At 42.7% G+C, this 17,030-nt stretch overlaps 1 protein-coding gene across 4 annotated transcripts in view; it reads right to left on the reverse strand.

Moving 5' to 3' along the window:
* Positions 1–17,030, reverse strand: part of PLEKHA6 (pleckstrin homology domain containing A6) — a 222,328-nt gene that overhangs the window by 151,072 nt on the left and 54,226 nt on the right. For 3 of the 4 annotated variants that reach the window (XM_056845636.1, XM_056845635.1, XM_056845634.1), the window contains exon 1: positions 12,900–13,015. The exons of the other annotated variant lie outside the window; for it this stretch is intronic. The gene's annotated coding sequence lies outside the window, so the exon portion shown is untranslated. Of the gene's footprint in view, positions 1–12,899; positions 13,016–17,030 lie in introns of those variants that run through there. 4 annotated transcript variants of the gene reach the window in all.

Below are 17,030 nucleotides of genomic sequence, written 5' to 3' on the forward strand. Positions count from 1 at the left end.
ACCATGTTTAAGTGAATTAAAGTGGACTGGATTAGGACATTTTCAATCAGAAAATTACAAAGTGTTTTATTCAGGGAATGACAAAAAGAGAAGAAACGGAGTTGCTTTAATAGTGAGGCAAGATGTAGCAAAGGCAGTCAGGAGCTATAATGCAAAGTCTGACCGAATAATATCAATCAGACTTCAGGGAAAGCCTATCAACATAAGCATCCTTCAAGTTTATGCCCCAACTACAGATGCTGATGAGGAAGAAATTGGAAGTTTTTATGCCAGTGTTCAGGAAGAAATTGATCACACACCTAAACAAGATATGCTGATAATCATAGGTGTTTGGAACGCAAAAGTAGGAAACAAAGCAGAATCAAATGTTGTTGGCAGATTTGGGCTAGGAGCATGGAATGAAGCAGGAGAACGCCTCGTAGAATTCTGTGAAGACAACAATCTGTTCACATTTTGGAGGACTTTCATTCATAGGGTCGCCATGAGTCGGAAGCGACTTGACGGCACTTAACACACACAACCATGTTTAAAAACCATCAGCATCCTTTTGCAATCCTAGGACGGTTCTGAAATCGTGAGCCATGTGTTTTCCCAACTGGTCATTAAACACCCTTTTAAGCGCCCAAGGGCTTTTGATGGCTGGGGCCTCAAGCCTGTCATTTACATGCAATTTGGCAAAGGAGAAATCATCTCAAGATTACAAGGGCTGTCTGCAAGCTTAGCTTGACTGCTGTCACTGATTAGATACTGATTAGAGGCTAGGGGCATACACAGGTTTGTCCAGTGGGTGGTAACGCAGTCTCCAGAACTTCCTCAGAATGGAAGGGTGAATCCTAGTAGTACTCTTACAGTTAACCCAAACAACCAAAAACCTACTGCACACTGGAGTAGGTCATCGGGAATCATTCAAGACAAACTCCCTCTTCAAAGTTTCTGAATCCTAGCCCATTTTGCTTCCAATTATGATCAATTCACGCAACCATTTTTATATGGAGACATGTGGGTTGAATGAGTCCCAGGGTTTTTGTTTTGTGTTTAAACTTTGCCTGCCTAGCTTTCCATCCTACGGAATCGAAAAAGCAGCCCACAAAAGCTTCCCCCAATACACACACCTCAATCATTTACAGTAAAACAACATTAAAAAGTAGCAGCTGACCAAATGGCATTTATTTGTAAGCACAGCGAGTTTGTTGTGTTGTTATACTCACTGTGTAGATGAGAAATTCACAGCAGATAGGAAACACATTCATGGTGCCTGCCTGAAGCACTTGGCAAGCCAATTTATTCTGAAGTGTTCCGAAATGCTCAAACTGATGGATTCTCGGTTGGGGAAAGGCTTGAATTGGGGCCTTTGCATTGTGGAACTTTCTCTTTACCTATACTAGCTTTTCTCCTGTATCAAGATCAGACCTTACTAGAAGATTTCTATTAAATAACAAGACACTTAATGACCACCCAGCCCTTCTTATAGAATTTAGGTCCTAGAACAGGTTAATTAGAATTAACGTTTATTTATTTCCATTAACAAGTAGCAACTTGATCATGCTGTTCATGTTCTATCTGTGTTGTTTCTTGGGGAAACTTGTGTGCTTCATTCCCTTCATGTGGGACTATTTGTAATTATACCACTAAATATATTATGGAATATCTCCTAAAGTTAAAAATATAATAAGTACACAGGCCCTAGGGGTAATTTAGCCATGAGTAGTACAAGTAATCACTGAGGACTTACCATATACAGAAATGGGATGAACAATGAAATTATTTATTATTTATGAATAGGGTTGTCAGTTCCGGGTTGGGGAATACCTGGAGATTTTAGGGGTAGAGTCTTAGGGGGCAGGGTTTGGAGAAGGGAGGGACTTCAATGCCATAGAGTCCAATTGCCAAAGTGGCCGTTTTCTCCAGGGGAACTGATTTCTGTCACCTGATCAGTTGTAATAGCAGGAGATTGCCAGCCACCACCTGGAGGTTGGCAACCCTATTTATGAAAAGGTTTAAGCTTACCTTTCTACCCATTACTGGATCCACAATAATTCACCACACTAACAACAGCAAAGAAATCCAAAACCAGAAAGCAACACATGAAAAAGCTAGCATTAAAAAAAAAATTCCCATAGATTTTAATAAAAATTAAGCAGTAGCATTTCCCATAGGAAAAAAATCTTCTGAAACCAAAACAATGTTGAGTTGGCCCTGGAAATGTAGCAGTGAGGGACCAATGTGGATATCCTTGGGGAGGGAGCTCTATAATCTTAGTGCTGCTGCAGAGAAGCCCCTATCCACTACATGTAGGTTGCCAACTCTAGCTTGGGGAAATGCCTGGAATTTGAGGGTAGTGCCTGGGAAAGTCAGCATTTGGGGAGGGGAAAGAGCTCAGTAAAGATGTGATGCCATAGAGTCCACCATCCAAAGTTGCCAGTCGTCCAGATGAATTGATCTGTGAAGTCTGAAGATCAGCTGTAATTCCAGAACTCAAGGCCCCTCATGGAATAGGTCATTTGCTTCATATGATATTGAAGTTAAACCTGAGTACTGTGAAGGCCTACAGGGAATTTTTGTCTGGGGGTCCACAGTAGTTTTCAGCTGCAAAGGATATCTTGCACTCTTGATCAAATAGACTTCAAAGTGTCATAAACAGGAGGAAGTAAGTAGCCAAAGATGCCTACTTATATACAAACCAAGCAGGCATTTCCAGAATCGTCTGACTGCTATTTCTCCTTTGAAGACTCCGGTCACTTATAAGAACTTAATAATAACAGTAATCACTGACTTTAATTAGTGGCTCTCCTGATATCCTGCATCACTGTCCCTTTAAACAAATCCTCCTGGTCAGATGTGCCAACAACAAAGAAAAGGCAGTGTTCATGTCCAACTGAGAACTGCATTCCTTACCTGATTATCATTATCAGGAGCAACATGAAAGAGGGACGGAGGCCAAGCGGCTGGTGCCAGAAATAGACAGAACACCAAGTAAGCAGCCACCTGCGCTCTGCGAGGATAGCACCGTGTTGGTAAACAAATCTACTAGTGACAGGCCAGAGACAGCAGCAGGGCTGGACAAGGAAGGAGGAGGAAGTAGTAGCAACCTTACCATATCTTTCAACATCCCTTGTTTTGTTGCTGTTGCCGTTTTCACAAGAGAAACCCCAAGGGCGTTATGATTTAAACTGTACTAGTCACACCTTGCTGGCAAGGATTGGACTTCCGAAAAACTCATACAACTGGGCGAAGCCAGTGACGGTTACTATGCTCCCTTATCGAGATGGCAATTTGAGATAAAGGCTGGGTGTACTGTTTGCTCTGGCTCAGGTTGTACGCCTCCTCCAAAGAAGCACAGGTTTACAGCTCTCTGGGCGCCAGATTACATTGACCACCCTTATTCCTAGAAGGGACAAGGGTCCCTCCATACAGGAAGGATTTTAACTCCTGCCCATACTCTGCTGTAATTTGTCTTGGTGCAAGTTTCATTTAGTGTGAACACTTCTAGAATTACAGTGGTGCACCTGGAACCAGGATCAGTCCTACCACCTGGCAAGGTGAAGCTTAGATGGCAGATTTCAGGGTATCAGATTTATAGACAGCAAATCATCAGTTATTTGGTTTATTTTTAACATTTCAGTTTTTGGCCTCGGGCACCAACATGTCTTCGACTGGTGGTGACTGCCGCAACTGTTCAGAGACTGAGAGCTGGCTCAAGCATTTTGGCCACACGGAGTAAGGATTAAGTTCCTTTTGTGAATTAAAAGTGTACCCCTGAAATGTTCCAAAGGATCCTGGGATATGTTTCAGTTTGCACAGGGAACCAGCCATGACAAAAGCCACACGAAAGGCTCAATACATGCACTGTTTCTGGCATTTTGAATGATGCTGCATGAGTGAACCAGACCTGCAGATACCACCCATCAAAGAAAGGAAGTCACAGAGAAGCCCCATGACATCTTTGGTTCTACTTAAATACACATTCAATTTTGCTGGTGAAACCATCAGTAATTAAGTACTGTATATCAATCACTGTTGTTGCAATAAGCTATGAGCAGATACTGTCAGGCTAGAGCTACAGGTGAGATAAAAGATAACAGCTAACCATGAAGGATTAGTCAGATACCACAAGATAAGCAACACCCATACATCTGCAGGCAACCAACAACTGAAAATCCAGATGGAACCTAACCCCTACCCCAGGGGCAGCAAACTGCTGCCACATGTGCCAAACAGGGTTGTGCAAAAAAACAAAAACAAAAAAAAATTCAGTATTTTTCAGGTTTATCAAATTTTTCAAAAAATAATTCAGGTTTGTTAAACCCAAACCCAAAAAATGCCAGAAAAAAACCTCGGATCTTTCCGATCCACCCTGCTGGTCTTCTGCAGGGTATGGAGAAGTCCGGGGGGACAGACCTGAAAGCAACTCAGCCTGAAAAGCTTCTCTAGAGTCCGGAGAAGTGGCATAGGCTGGATTTCGATCAGATCCCCCTGAGCTACTCTGGACCCCAGAGAAGCCCGTGGGGGTGGGATCTGACAGCAATCCAGCCCATGCCACTTCTCCGGAGTCCAGAGAAGCAGCACAGGCTGGATTTCTGTCATGGACAGGTAAGTAAGGGGAGAGGGAAGACGGGAGGGGGGAATGGTGGTGGTGCCAAGGTGGCCTAAATAATGCCCCCCCCCCAATAATATTCAGGATCTGCTTTTTGGGCTCCCTTTATTGCTGCCTTTTTCATATCAGAAAAACAAATCCTGAAAAGTTTTTTTTTTTTAGATACCAGTATGCAAACCCCTACAAACAGTGGTACATCAGCCTATATTGCTTGGTGTAGAGGGCTGGCTCTCCAAACAAGCAGCCAAGATCATGAGGCACTGGCAGCATCTCTGGGGCCAGCGGAATGGGAGAAGGCAACAAGCATGTCATATGCTCGTCATCATCTCCTGGGCATGCACAGGCACCAATGGGGTCCAAGGCAAGCCCCTGTGTGCTGGCAGCTCCACTGTGTCCAACCAAGTATGTGGAGAAATGCATTTTTCTTTGGAGATTTTAACAGAGCAAAACCTGCACCTGTTTTTTTTTTTTTAATTGTCTCTTGGCTGAGAAGAGGCAAGAGGGAGGAAGTCCATTCAACTGCTTTCCAGCCTCACCTCAGCCACCCTTTTAGAAATGCTAATAGGTCTAGCTAGAGACAATGGGGTGGTCTAGCTCCCCCCACCCCAGCTAGAGGGTGATATCTAGCAGGTAATGGAGATTTAGAGGAGTTATGTGCTAGAAAGACCTCAGGAAAAATTACCTGGTGAATTCAGGCCTGACCTACTCAACGGGAGGAGAGAGAGGGGTGATAAAACTGGAAGAGGCTTCAGGGTAATGGAAACCCTGTAGATAATCTGTAACTTTCTAAGCTAAGGAGCCTGCCTTTTATTTAACATCTGCCAGGATATTTATAGAGGGAGGGGTAGAGGAATTGCGTTTTACCCTTTTATCCCTGGCTCAGGCTGGTGCTGTGCTGTGAGTATGCTTGCAAACATTTTCTTTTTAATAGCTACTTTATAACTTTTGATACTGGTAGTGGTTCTCTGTACCACATAGACCTCCACCATCTTGGACACGCTCTTTCAAAAAGAGCGCCAGGAGGAAGGGGAGGGGCTGTGAGTTGGCAAGTGGCTACTCCCCCAGTGGTGCACAAGGTAGTAAGCTGCCCCCGTGATAACCAGGCGCCGGATTACAGGAGACACAGAAGAAAGGCCTCAGAACTTGGAAGGGAAGCTGGGAGTCCTGGCTCTCCCAGAGGGAAATTCCTACAAAGGCCAGGTAATGGTGGAAGTTGAACAGAGACAGAGAAAAGCCCCTCCGGGTGTTGGAAAAACCTTGGAGGGCGTGAAGGAATAGGGCCTGCAGGTCAGAGCAGGACAGTTCCCCCACAAAGTATAAAACTCATTCCCCACCCCCAAATCTTTGCAGGTGGACATTGTGGCACTCAGTTCAAAAAGGTTGCCTAACGCTACCTATTGCCAAGACAACTGATGTGGAAATCCTACCCATCCTTTGGACCTGTGTGAATAGCACTGTGTCAATAAGCATACTGATAAAATACAGCGCCAGGGGTGGCAGTTAGCAATCAAGACATTAACCCATCTTGCTCAAATATATTTTCCTTCCAACTCCCAGTGAATAGGTGGAGGATCACTGGTTTAATTTTAACCTAGCTTGCAAAATCAGTAACTCTGCCAGAGAAAAACAAATCCAGAAAGGAAATTAGGTTTAATTGCAAGCCTAATTAAAGCAAAGGGATTGTTTTCATCAGGCTTATAAAAAGGGGAGAGTTTGTTTGTATGAATTAATATAGATCAAAGTCCAAAGTGAGTAACCCAGGCACCACTGCCCAGATTTTCAAATATCAACAGCACTGTTGATTTTTATTTTTTTTATTTTTTTAGATTGGACTTAGCCCTCTAAAAACAATTAGTTAGGCTTTTCATTGTGAGACTAACTACTGGTACATTTTCCCTCTTAGCCTTCTAGGACACCTGCTGTACTTGCAAAGGGAAGCTCTGGCCAGAGTTTCCTCTCCTTGTCAATTGTACTCATGGGTCCCTACTGTGAAGGACTAAGTACTTCTGGCTGTCTTTCCAACACGAGTAATGCTTTTAAGCTTTTATTTAGAACTGGAAAATGTGAGTAAGCCTGCAGAGATCACACATCCAATTCTAAACACAAAAAAGCAGGCTAAAATCTCAGCTGTACACAGACAGTTGTTTCCACACTGATTTAGAATTAACAAAGAGGGACTATATACTCAATGAGTTGGTAAAGGATCATTTCCCCCCCCCCCCTTTAATAAACATTTTTTTAAAATTGTGCTACTGATGATGATCCTGCTAGATGCTGGACAGCATGTGAACACACAGCTGCCTTATATAACGAATCAGATCATTCAGCATTGTCTACTCTAACTGGCAGTAATTCTCCAGGTCAAGTTCTTTAACTTGCTAGTTGCTATGTATTACTTATTTCCTGATCCTTTTAACTGAAGATGCCAGGGATTGAACCTGGGACCTTCTGCACGCAAAGATGTCCTACCACTGAGCTACAACCCCCCAGCATCAACAAAGTGTTGAGCACTGTTTCCAAGTTGAATCAAGATATCTAGTACTCAAAATCCTCCCAGTCTGGACACTCTCTTAGGTCCCACCAGATGTGATGCAAGATATCCATGATTAAGATCTCTCATATTTGTATTAAAACTCATTAGGAACCCCACATAAACGTTGTGAAGTTTGGGGAAGGGTCATTTCATCCCATTCCATGTCAACAGTTTCATGTTGCTCCTCTGCAATTAATGGGATGAAAAAGACAGCCAGCACTAATTGTTGTTTAGTATTTCACAACCCAGATGAAGGTTCCATGATAAAATGTCATTGAAGAAGTACACGGACAAAGCCAGCATGATATAAAACAGATGTGATTAGGGAGGGCAAAGGAAGTAGTCGCCATACGTACATGGTGTTTCAGACCACATGTGATTATTCCTCTGAAATACCTAAAGTGCTGTGGTTCTAAATATTGGCATGACCTCGTGTCAGGCATGTCTGCCTAATTAGATCAAAACTACATGTTACACCATTAAATCTTAAACAACACCTATGCATACTAGATGTCCACTTCCAGTCAAGCCAGCAGTAAATGGGGACCACTGATGGTAGGCTGAAAATCAAGAACAGGGGTCTTGTGCTGATAAATTTGAAACAAATTCCAGTTTAAGCAACATGTTGAGCTATCCTTTAATATGAAATATATAACATGGGCCTTTTTTGAGATTTTGATCCAGCAGCCCTTCCTCTAATTCATTTACATCCCATTCTTCAAATTATACATCTGTTCACAGAAAATGGTGGATAGATCAAGTACCAAAGTGACCCTTGTTTTTTAAATTTTATTTTGGTAGGCTTCCTTCTATTCTCTCCCACACTATTAAATGCTGCAGTCTTGGAAAGTTCCACTTCTTCCTCACTTTCATATAGGTTGGATCCAATACCTCCTTTCCACAAAGCTTTCCTTTGATGCAGGTAGACCTGCAAAAAGAAGTTATTGGATGTAACATGCTGGAAGGGAGTCAGTGGAACCAACCCATGGTGTCCAGAGGATGAAAGCTATGCCCTGTTCCTGGTACCAGGTACTTTGGAAGGTTGCTTGCTTCCCTGATGAACAGTGTTCCAGGCTGCAAATCTCTTATTATGCCTTATTATCATTCAAATGGAGTCACTTGGAATCAAGCCCACCTGATTTGCATAGCATGCCTGGGATCCATTTCTTTATCATGCTCATATCTGGCAAAGAGATAGCTCTCTTTGATATTTTCATTTTCATTTATAGGTATAGATATGTAATAAAAGTACCAGCAACTAACAGCCTCCCAGCTTGGAAACACTGCATTGTTCTGCACAGTACCACTATTCTATTTTTTCCCCCCTGCAGTATAGCCCATTTCATACTGGATACAAAGGAGGCACTCTGCAGGAAAAGCAAAGCTCCTGGCCTAATGGGCACATGCACACAAGTCTTGATGCTCAAAATAACTCCTCTAGGGTTTTTATAAAAAGTACAGAACAGCAACCGCTATTGAAAACCTGAGAATTTCACCTCTATTGCAGTATCGGCTTAGCTTCATCTATCCCATATCTTCTCCAGTTTTGACAGGGGGAAACAGGTAGTCATATTTTATTTTTTTGGTACATAAGCAGCTCATGATGCAATAGAGATCAAGGCGAATCTCAACTTATTGTATATTTTTTCCACTTCAAAATGTGTATTCGCATAATTAGAGGGGAGAAATCAGAACATTTCAGATTATCACAGAACATCTTACTTCCAACATACTAATTTTTTAATGGTATATACTGGCTAAGTTATTAACACAGACCTCAAATGACACATCCAATACCAGGGCAACTTTATGTGACATGTAATATAAAGCACTCTATATACAAAAAAATCAGCACACATCAGCAACTATAAGTATCTCAAGATAAAGTTTACTGTACCCATTATATTGGTACGCTTAGCCATACATCTTCTGTTATAATGATCCATTGACCCAGGCAAGTGAGTTTTCATTAATATATATAGAATCATAGAATTATAGAATCATAGAGTTGGAAGGGACCACCAGGGTCATCAAGTCCAACCCCTGCACAATGCAGGAAATTCACAACTACCTCCCCCCCACACACACACACACCTAGTGACCAGAAGATGGCCAAGATGCCCTCCCTCTCATCATCTGCCTAAGGTCACAGAATCAGCATTGCGGACAGATGACCATCTAACCTCTTCTTAAAAACCTCCAGGGAAGGAGAGCTTAGCACCTCCTGAGGAAGCCTGTTCCACTGAGGAATCGCTCTAACTGTTAAAAAATTCTTCTTAATGTCTAGACAGAAACTCCTTTGATTTAATTTCAACCCGTTGGTTCTGGTCCGACCTTCTGGGGCAACAGAAAACAACTCGGCACCCTCCTCTATATGACAGCCCCTCAAGTACTTGAACATGGTTATCATATCCCCTCTCAGTCTTCTCCTCTTCAGGCTAAACATACCCACCTCCTTCAACCTTTCCTCATAGGACTTGGTCTCCAGACCCCTCACCATCTTTGTTGCCCTCCTCTGGATACGTTCCAGCTTGTCTACATCTTTCTTAAATTGTGGTGCCCAAAACTGAACACAGTACTCTAGTTGAGGTCTAACCAGAGCGGAGTAAAGCGATACCATCACTTCGCTTCATATCGACTTCATGTTACTTATATGTATGAACATGAATGGGGCTATATTCTTATTTTCTATGAAGCATATACTTCAGATCCACATTTGATACTAACTTTCTAATCAGTCAGATATATAATTGTGCTTGATTGGTATAATTAATCTCCTCAGCCCAAGTCCCATCATGAGCAAATGCTATACCAATGACAATGGCATAAATATAGACTCTTCCAATGAATTCATTGGGAATTTAAAAAGAAATCTCCAAGCTTAGGATATTGACTAAGTCAGCAGACAAACAGAGCTTTCCTGAGTACTATATAAACCCCAGTCAGGCTCAGGATATCCATATCTCAGATGACAGGGCATGTCACATGGGGATACAACTCTCTATTCTCATGTCACACTGAGGACACGAGCGGGGGGGGCGTAGAAACTCTAGAGCAGGGGGGGGAACTTTTTTTTTCTGCCAAGGGCCATTTGGATATTTATAACATCATTCGCGGGCCATACAAAATTATGAACTTAAAAATTTGGTCAAACATTTAACCAAGAGGCACGTCAAGAGATGGCTCTGAGTGTCTGCCACATAGAGCGACTTGCTTTTGAGCTCTGCTGTCTTCAGCTGGGCCCAAGAGATTCAGGCAGGGCAGCATCCTTCTGAGCTAGAGATCTGCCAGGAGCCATGAAGGGCCAGACCAAATGATTTCGCGGGCCTTATACGGCCCCCGGGCCTGACGTTCTCCACCCCTGCTCTAGAGAAAGGACACTGCAAAAAACAGAAGCACTTTGCACAAAGAGCCAAGAAGAACAAACATTGTTACAGTGTAACACTGCTCTGCTCAGAACCCTTAGAAGTACTCTACCTCAGGATACAAATACCAGGATGAATCCTCCACACTTCTATCTGGGGATCATGCACGACAAAGCAAGAGAGAGGATCCCACCTCAAATCTTTCCAGGCAGCTGTCTAACAAGCTAGAATGGATCCCAGTCACATTTCTATGCCAACCACTTGCTGAGACTGTGACAATATCGACATCTTTAATGACCAGGCTTCCTCGGAAGGTGGTGAGCGCTCCTTCCCTGGAGGTTTTTAAGCAGAGGCTAGATGGCCATCTGTCAGCAATGCTGTTTCTATGACCTTAGGCAGATCATGAGAGGGAGGGCATCTTGGCCATCTTCTGGGCATGAAGTAGGGGTCACTGGGGGTGTGGGGGGGAGGTAGTTGTGAATTTCCTGCATTGTGCAGGGGTTGGACTAGATGACCCCGGTGATCCCTTCCAACTCTATGATTCTGTGACCAGTGGGTATTCAGTGCTGTGCTGTAGTTTCCAACCCTCTTGTTCTAAATCGGCTCTTGTACCCTTGCAGATTATTTGACAGTTGCACCTACCATGAACATGCAGATAGACCACTATCACGATCAGTGCTGCTTTCAAAGGCACAAGAGCCTTTTGTACCAAAAGAGCCAGCCAGCCCATTCATTTGACTTGCATTCCAAAACTAATTCCTGAAGCTGTTCAGTAAATGTATGGATGGTTTCACAGCTGTGTCTCTTGTGAAAATAGGATTTAGTAGAGAGTGATCTATGCCCACCTCCTCACACCTAACCACAGCTGTCTTCAGAGGACAGAGCAGGTCTTCCAGGGACTGCAATGTTATGCTCCAGCAAGAGGTGGGGGCAGGCTCCTCCAGGCACGAAATCCCCCTGACCACTGCTGGTCTGTGATAAGCCACGCAGCCTGCATGTCAGAGGAGGGAGATGGGCAACAAAGGCTGCTGTGCTGAACAGCAGCAGGCAGAAGCAATGCGCCTCAGTGGTCAGGAAAATGCTAGAAGGTCACCAAGTCCAGTCTTCTTGCCCAAGGCAGAGTCTTCCATGTATCAGCTGCTCCCAAAATTATCTGGCAGAACCCATAACCAGAGTTCAAGGTGCCCAAAGCTGCTCACACACAGCACAGCACCTACATTTGATTTATGGAAAACCTTTGCATTACTGTGACAAAGAAGAGAAGCATTCAGTAGCGCAGAAATGAACATGTTATGGAAGTATGCCTTCTCCATAGAGTCTGGTGGCATGGGCTGTCAGACCAGTCATTCATTGGAATGCATTTCTGTAACCCTCCACACATTATGAAATGTAGATGTAAATTTGTACATGTTTGTAAAAACACAACACCTTGCTCCCATCCAAGAATGTTCCAAAATTTACCAATTCCATATAATAAGAAATCTGTGAAACTGACTTCCTGATGAGACTGTGCTGTGTTAGTGAAGTACAATTTTATCTACTGGGAGAGGGCAGAGCAGGTCTTCCAGTGACTGCACAGTTGCGCTCTACCAAGAGACGGGGCCAGGCTCCTCCAGGCTTGCATATTAGGTACCATTCATTCTATATAATGATCTGGATTAACAGAAATTCAGTTGAAGGCTGTGACACTTCAAGACACCCATAACCCTGCACAACAAGATCAGCTCTCAATATAATTGAATCAACATCACTGTGCCAGTAGTAATTTTATGGTAATAGATGCTTAAGTGTGCTGATTCTTTCAATAAGTGTCTGACGAAATGCAGCTCTATCTACCACTAATTAACAAGACAAAGGCAATCATAATTCTACCAACAGCTTTAGCATCAATGCATTCTTAAGAGAATCATATCATTACATGGTGCCTGGAGACACTTTGCCCCAACGTTGTATCTTTTTCTAAAATCCCTGTAGGGAAGCACATGCAAACACCATGAGTATGTGAAGCAACATGCACACATGGTGCAAAAGTTAAGGTAAGAGGCTTGCAACTCGCCTCAATCCAGCATTCAACAGTGCACAAAGTTATTTTAGGGATGAGTACCATGAAAGAGCTGTAGAAATACAGTGGCTCCCACATCTAGATTCTACCTCCTAATTCTAGCATTATAGCCCAGTACTGAATATCTCCAGAGTCAGGAGGGCTTGAAAACCACAGTTATGGTTCCAGAGCCTGAAGCCACCTTTAGATAATATTGAAAGTTCTATAATTATTTGGGGTGTAGAATTGGCAAGAAAGAGTGGCAGTAACACAGAACTTTAATCATGCCTTTCCCATCCCCAGCATCACAACACTTTAACACAACTGTCATCATTTATAACATCACCTCTGAAAGTGTTTAGATACCTGCTGACAGCTCACGGAAGGCTCCTGTCTTGTATCCTAATCCAGGGAAACCCAGCAAAATAGAGTCTCTTCCGTCGAACCAGAAAAAAGTTTAGCACAGCTGTCAAATACCAAACACCTGGATTTACCTTCAAGCTAGAAGTGGCTGCATCCCTCAATGCGGAGACATAAGAAGACCAAAAACAAAACCTCTCTTGTAGGGCAGGCTCCAATGCAAAGGGCTGGAGAAAAGTTCTGGGAGGGAGGGGGAGCTCTTGCTGAAGAAATGAGAAAGGAAGGGAAAAGAGAACTGAAGCGGGCACTGTTTCTCTCTTCTTCCTGGCAGCTCCTTCAGCGAGAAGGCAGAGTAATACCCAAAGGCTGGAAGGACTGGAAGAGTGATAAGCTCAGTCTGAAATCCGAAACTGCAGGTTGGGCCAGTCATATATAAACACACACCCATTCACTCTTCTGTCTCATACCTCCCCTCTCTGCTTCCTTAGTAATAGCAGGCAGCCCTCTAGCTGTACCACTGAAAATTGGAGACGTTCTATAACATTCACAGTGGGAAGCGGGAGACAGAGACCTTGCTGGCGCGCACGCATGCACATGCTCTCCTTGGAGTTCATCAACATAAAGCCTGTAATAAAAGCAGATTAAATGCTCAGGCTAAAGACATAAATCTGAGATTCCATTTATCTTAACCCTTGTGAGGAATTAAAGAAATTTTTCACATTGCGAAGTGAGACATGCAATTCCAGAGCAAATTACAATTTGAAGCTGGTTGTTCATGGCTAGGAGTTGCATCAGGGGAGTTAGGTATTTTTAACCAAACTAGCTCTTTCTCTTCGTTTAAATGTAAAACCTCTGAACACAATTGCAATGTTTGTGAATATTCAAAACTGCCTCTATTTATTTTTTCAAAATAAAATTGAATAGAAGTTTTAAGTCTAACAAGTTCTATTAATTTCTTATTAGATATGCAGTGATCTGATTAGTGCTTTCTTTGAACAATTCAAACAATCAAACAAATCAAACAATCTGGTTGCCCAACCAATCCCAAATTATGAAAGGAAGATTTTAATAAGGAGCATGAAAATGGAAAAACCTGTTAGCATACCTCCAGTTTTACAAAGAAAGTAAAGCACTGACAAGAAGGCACAGCACTGCGGGGGCCTATGATAAACCTTGGAATCATGATTTATTCCCCCCTCCATACCTCAAAATCTTCTTGACATGAATGTAGAATGTGTTTTACGGGGGTGGGGGGGACTGACATCAAAAGACTATACAAGAACTTCAACTGGTATGAGTTGTATCAGAAAAGATCCTTACAGGGACCCATCATAATATGTACATACTTACGCAGTGTGAAGTCACAACCGAATTATGGCGACCCCAGCAAGGGGCTTTCAAGGCAAGTGGGAAGCAGAGGTGGTTTGCCATTGCCTTCTTCTGCAGAGCCTTCCTTGGTGGTCTCCCATCCAAATACTCACCCTGTGTAGCTTCTGAGATCTAATGAGATCAGGCTATACCTTCATTCATGCCTTCCCTCCCACCATAATATACATCCAGTGTTATATCAACTTCATTGGCCTCCAATTTATTTTGTGAGCTCAATCCAAAAGTCTGATGTTGACCTTTAAGGCTTGGGATACAAGTACCCAATCTATTGCTGACCAGCTGCCATCTCTCCCACTTACCATTAGGCAACACGTTGACCACAAATCTCTGCCCACCCAATGCTACGTGAACCCCCCTCCCAATGGCTGCAATGCCACACTAGATCTCTACACAGAATGTTTTCACCACCGAGCCCAAACTGATGGGATCAAGAAACATATCTCACAACACGACCTCACCCACGCTGGAAGAAATGGAATAAACTACCAAAGAAACTATCCAGTCATCATTATTAAAGAAGCTGACACAGGAGGAGCATTAGTCATCATGGACTAACCAGACTACATTCAGGAAGCCAAAACACAACTCTCCAATACCAAAGATGTCCATGCAACCCACCTGTAGCAAGTGTTTTCATTCTCAGGGCAACTGGTTTGCTAGCTTCGAAGTAGTGCCAGCAATAGAATATCCCATCCTGATGGAAGTATGATCTTTTTATAGGTGATAACAGCATTATACATAGTTGTTCTCATGTTCTCTATATGTGTGCTTTATTACTGTTGAGCAGTTTCTCCAGCACATTTTGGCTCCCAGGATCCTTCTGAATGACCAGGAGGTTTCTCCTGAAACTCTGGTTGTCTTTGCACAGACATCTCCTTTCAAATATTTACAATTTTGCAGGGAGATCATAACTTTTTTACCAATTAGGTAAAATACAGAAAATTCCACTTTGACATTCATTAAAAACATAGCATCAGACCCTGATGTCTCAGCTACCAGTTTTCAAGGAGCATAAGATGTCACTAGTAAGGGCAAAGAGTACAACAGATGCATTATATTTAATGCTACTATATTTTCCTGCAAAGCATTCCTTTAAAGATGCTCACCACATCTTAGGCAATCATGATTGGAGGGCATATCAAGATTTTTAATTACAGAGATCAGGTGTGCTGTTTCTATGCTTTCAGACTCTGCAACCTAATTCTTTAGGATGTTTCAGCCCACAATGTGTTACTTGACTGACAGAGAACTGTGGTATTCAAAAGGGCTTGCCTTTTCCCAAGACATCCCACACATTCTCAATTGTGTGCTACTGCAAGTGTGCAAAGTAGGAGATGGGCTGTGATCTCAGAGTTGCATCCTGTAAGCTCTCCTCTTGCAAGCACATAAACATGGCATACTGTATTTATATCCCACCCTTCCTCCAGGAAAATAGTCCTCCCATATCCCTCCTCCCATCGTATCATCACAACAACCTGTGACAGATAGGTAAAGCTGAGATGCAGTGGCAGGTCCAAAATCATCAGATGATATTAATAACTGAGTAGGGATTGAAACCCATATTTCCATAGTCCAAGTGCAACACACTAAACCCCGTTCCATACTAACTCCCTATATTGCACTGCATGCATAAGTTATGAATCACACATTGCCGAGCATTGCAGAATGCAGCCCTGAATCTCATAGGATCATCCAAGCTCACAGAACATCCTCCAAACTTGCATTCTACTTGTATGGCATGGGGATCCTCAGCCTGAGAAATTCTGAGCCAGCTGGCTCAGATACACCACACTGTGTCATTTTAAACAGGACTTGCTTTTCAAAGCAGTGTTACAATTATTTGACATTTATTTTCAGCCAAAGAAGGGACATGCCTTCTCTCCCCGTTTGTATTCAAAATTGCATAGCATTTAGCCACAATCTGGCCATTGTAAAAATCTGAACACTTTTGCTTCCTTGCTGGAGAGAACAATCCTTTCATGGTGGCAGGAAAAGATGTCCTGGAAAGATATTTCCAGAATTTATTTTTCCCACAAAATTCTGCTCCTTTTTCTGTCAGGAGCACTAAGAAAAGATTACTGGTTGAGCTTAGTAGTCTGGTTTTACAAGGACACTTAGAGGTACACACACACACACACACACACACATCAGCATCTGGGTTATACTCATTCCATACACCTGTGACCTGCAAGCCACACAGAGCCTGATCTGTAATTCCCCCACCCTTTGGTGTCACTCATATAGGGAATCACACATTACAGCGGCAATGCAGCAGGTCACGCAGGGAACAACCAGGTAAAGCATACCTTCAGGTTTCCTTGGACAGTGTTTTAGGCTTCCAATTCTGAATGAAATCACTGATCCAAGAGTGCAGGATGTTCCTCTCCATCCTTAATGTGGCAAATATACTTCTAAAGGTGCTAGCAAACCTTCAAGGGGCCATAAACTCAATATCCTCAAACCAAGAAGAATGTAAATTACATGTACTCTTTGTTGATAAGTGGTCCTCATAAATTTGCAAGCAAGTATTGAATTTTAAAAAAAAGATTTTATATAGATAAACTGCAAGTAATGCTTGAGCTTGCAACAAAATCACACCCAATAGAATAGACTGAAACAGTTTTTAAAATATTTAAAATTAAACCACAGCATAGTTAAAAAAATAAGAAAGAAAGGAGGGTATGTTGGTATGGAGTGCTCCTACAAAAGACCAAACAATTTTATAATTAGATTTTATACTATGTTAAT

The sequence above is a fragment of the Euleptes europaea genome, chromosome 2, assembly GCF_029931775.1.
Source record: "Euleptes europaea isolate rEulEur1 chromosome 2, rEulEur1.hap1, whole genome shotgun sequence".
Classification (NCBI taxonomy): Eukaryota; Metazoa; Chordata; class Lepidosauria; order Squamata; family Sphaerodactylidae; genus Euleptes; species Euleptes europaea.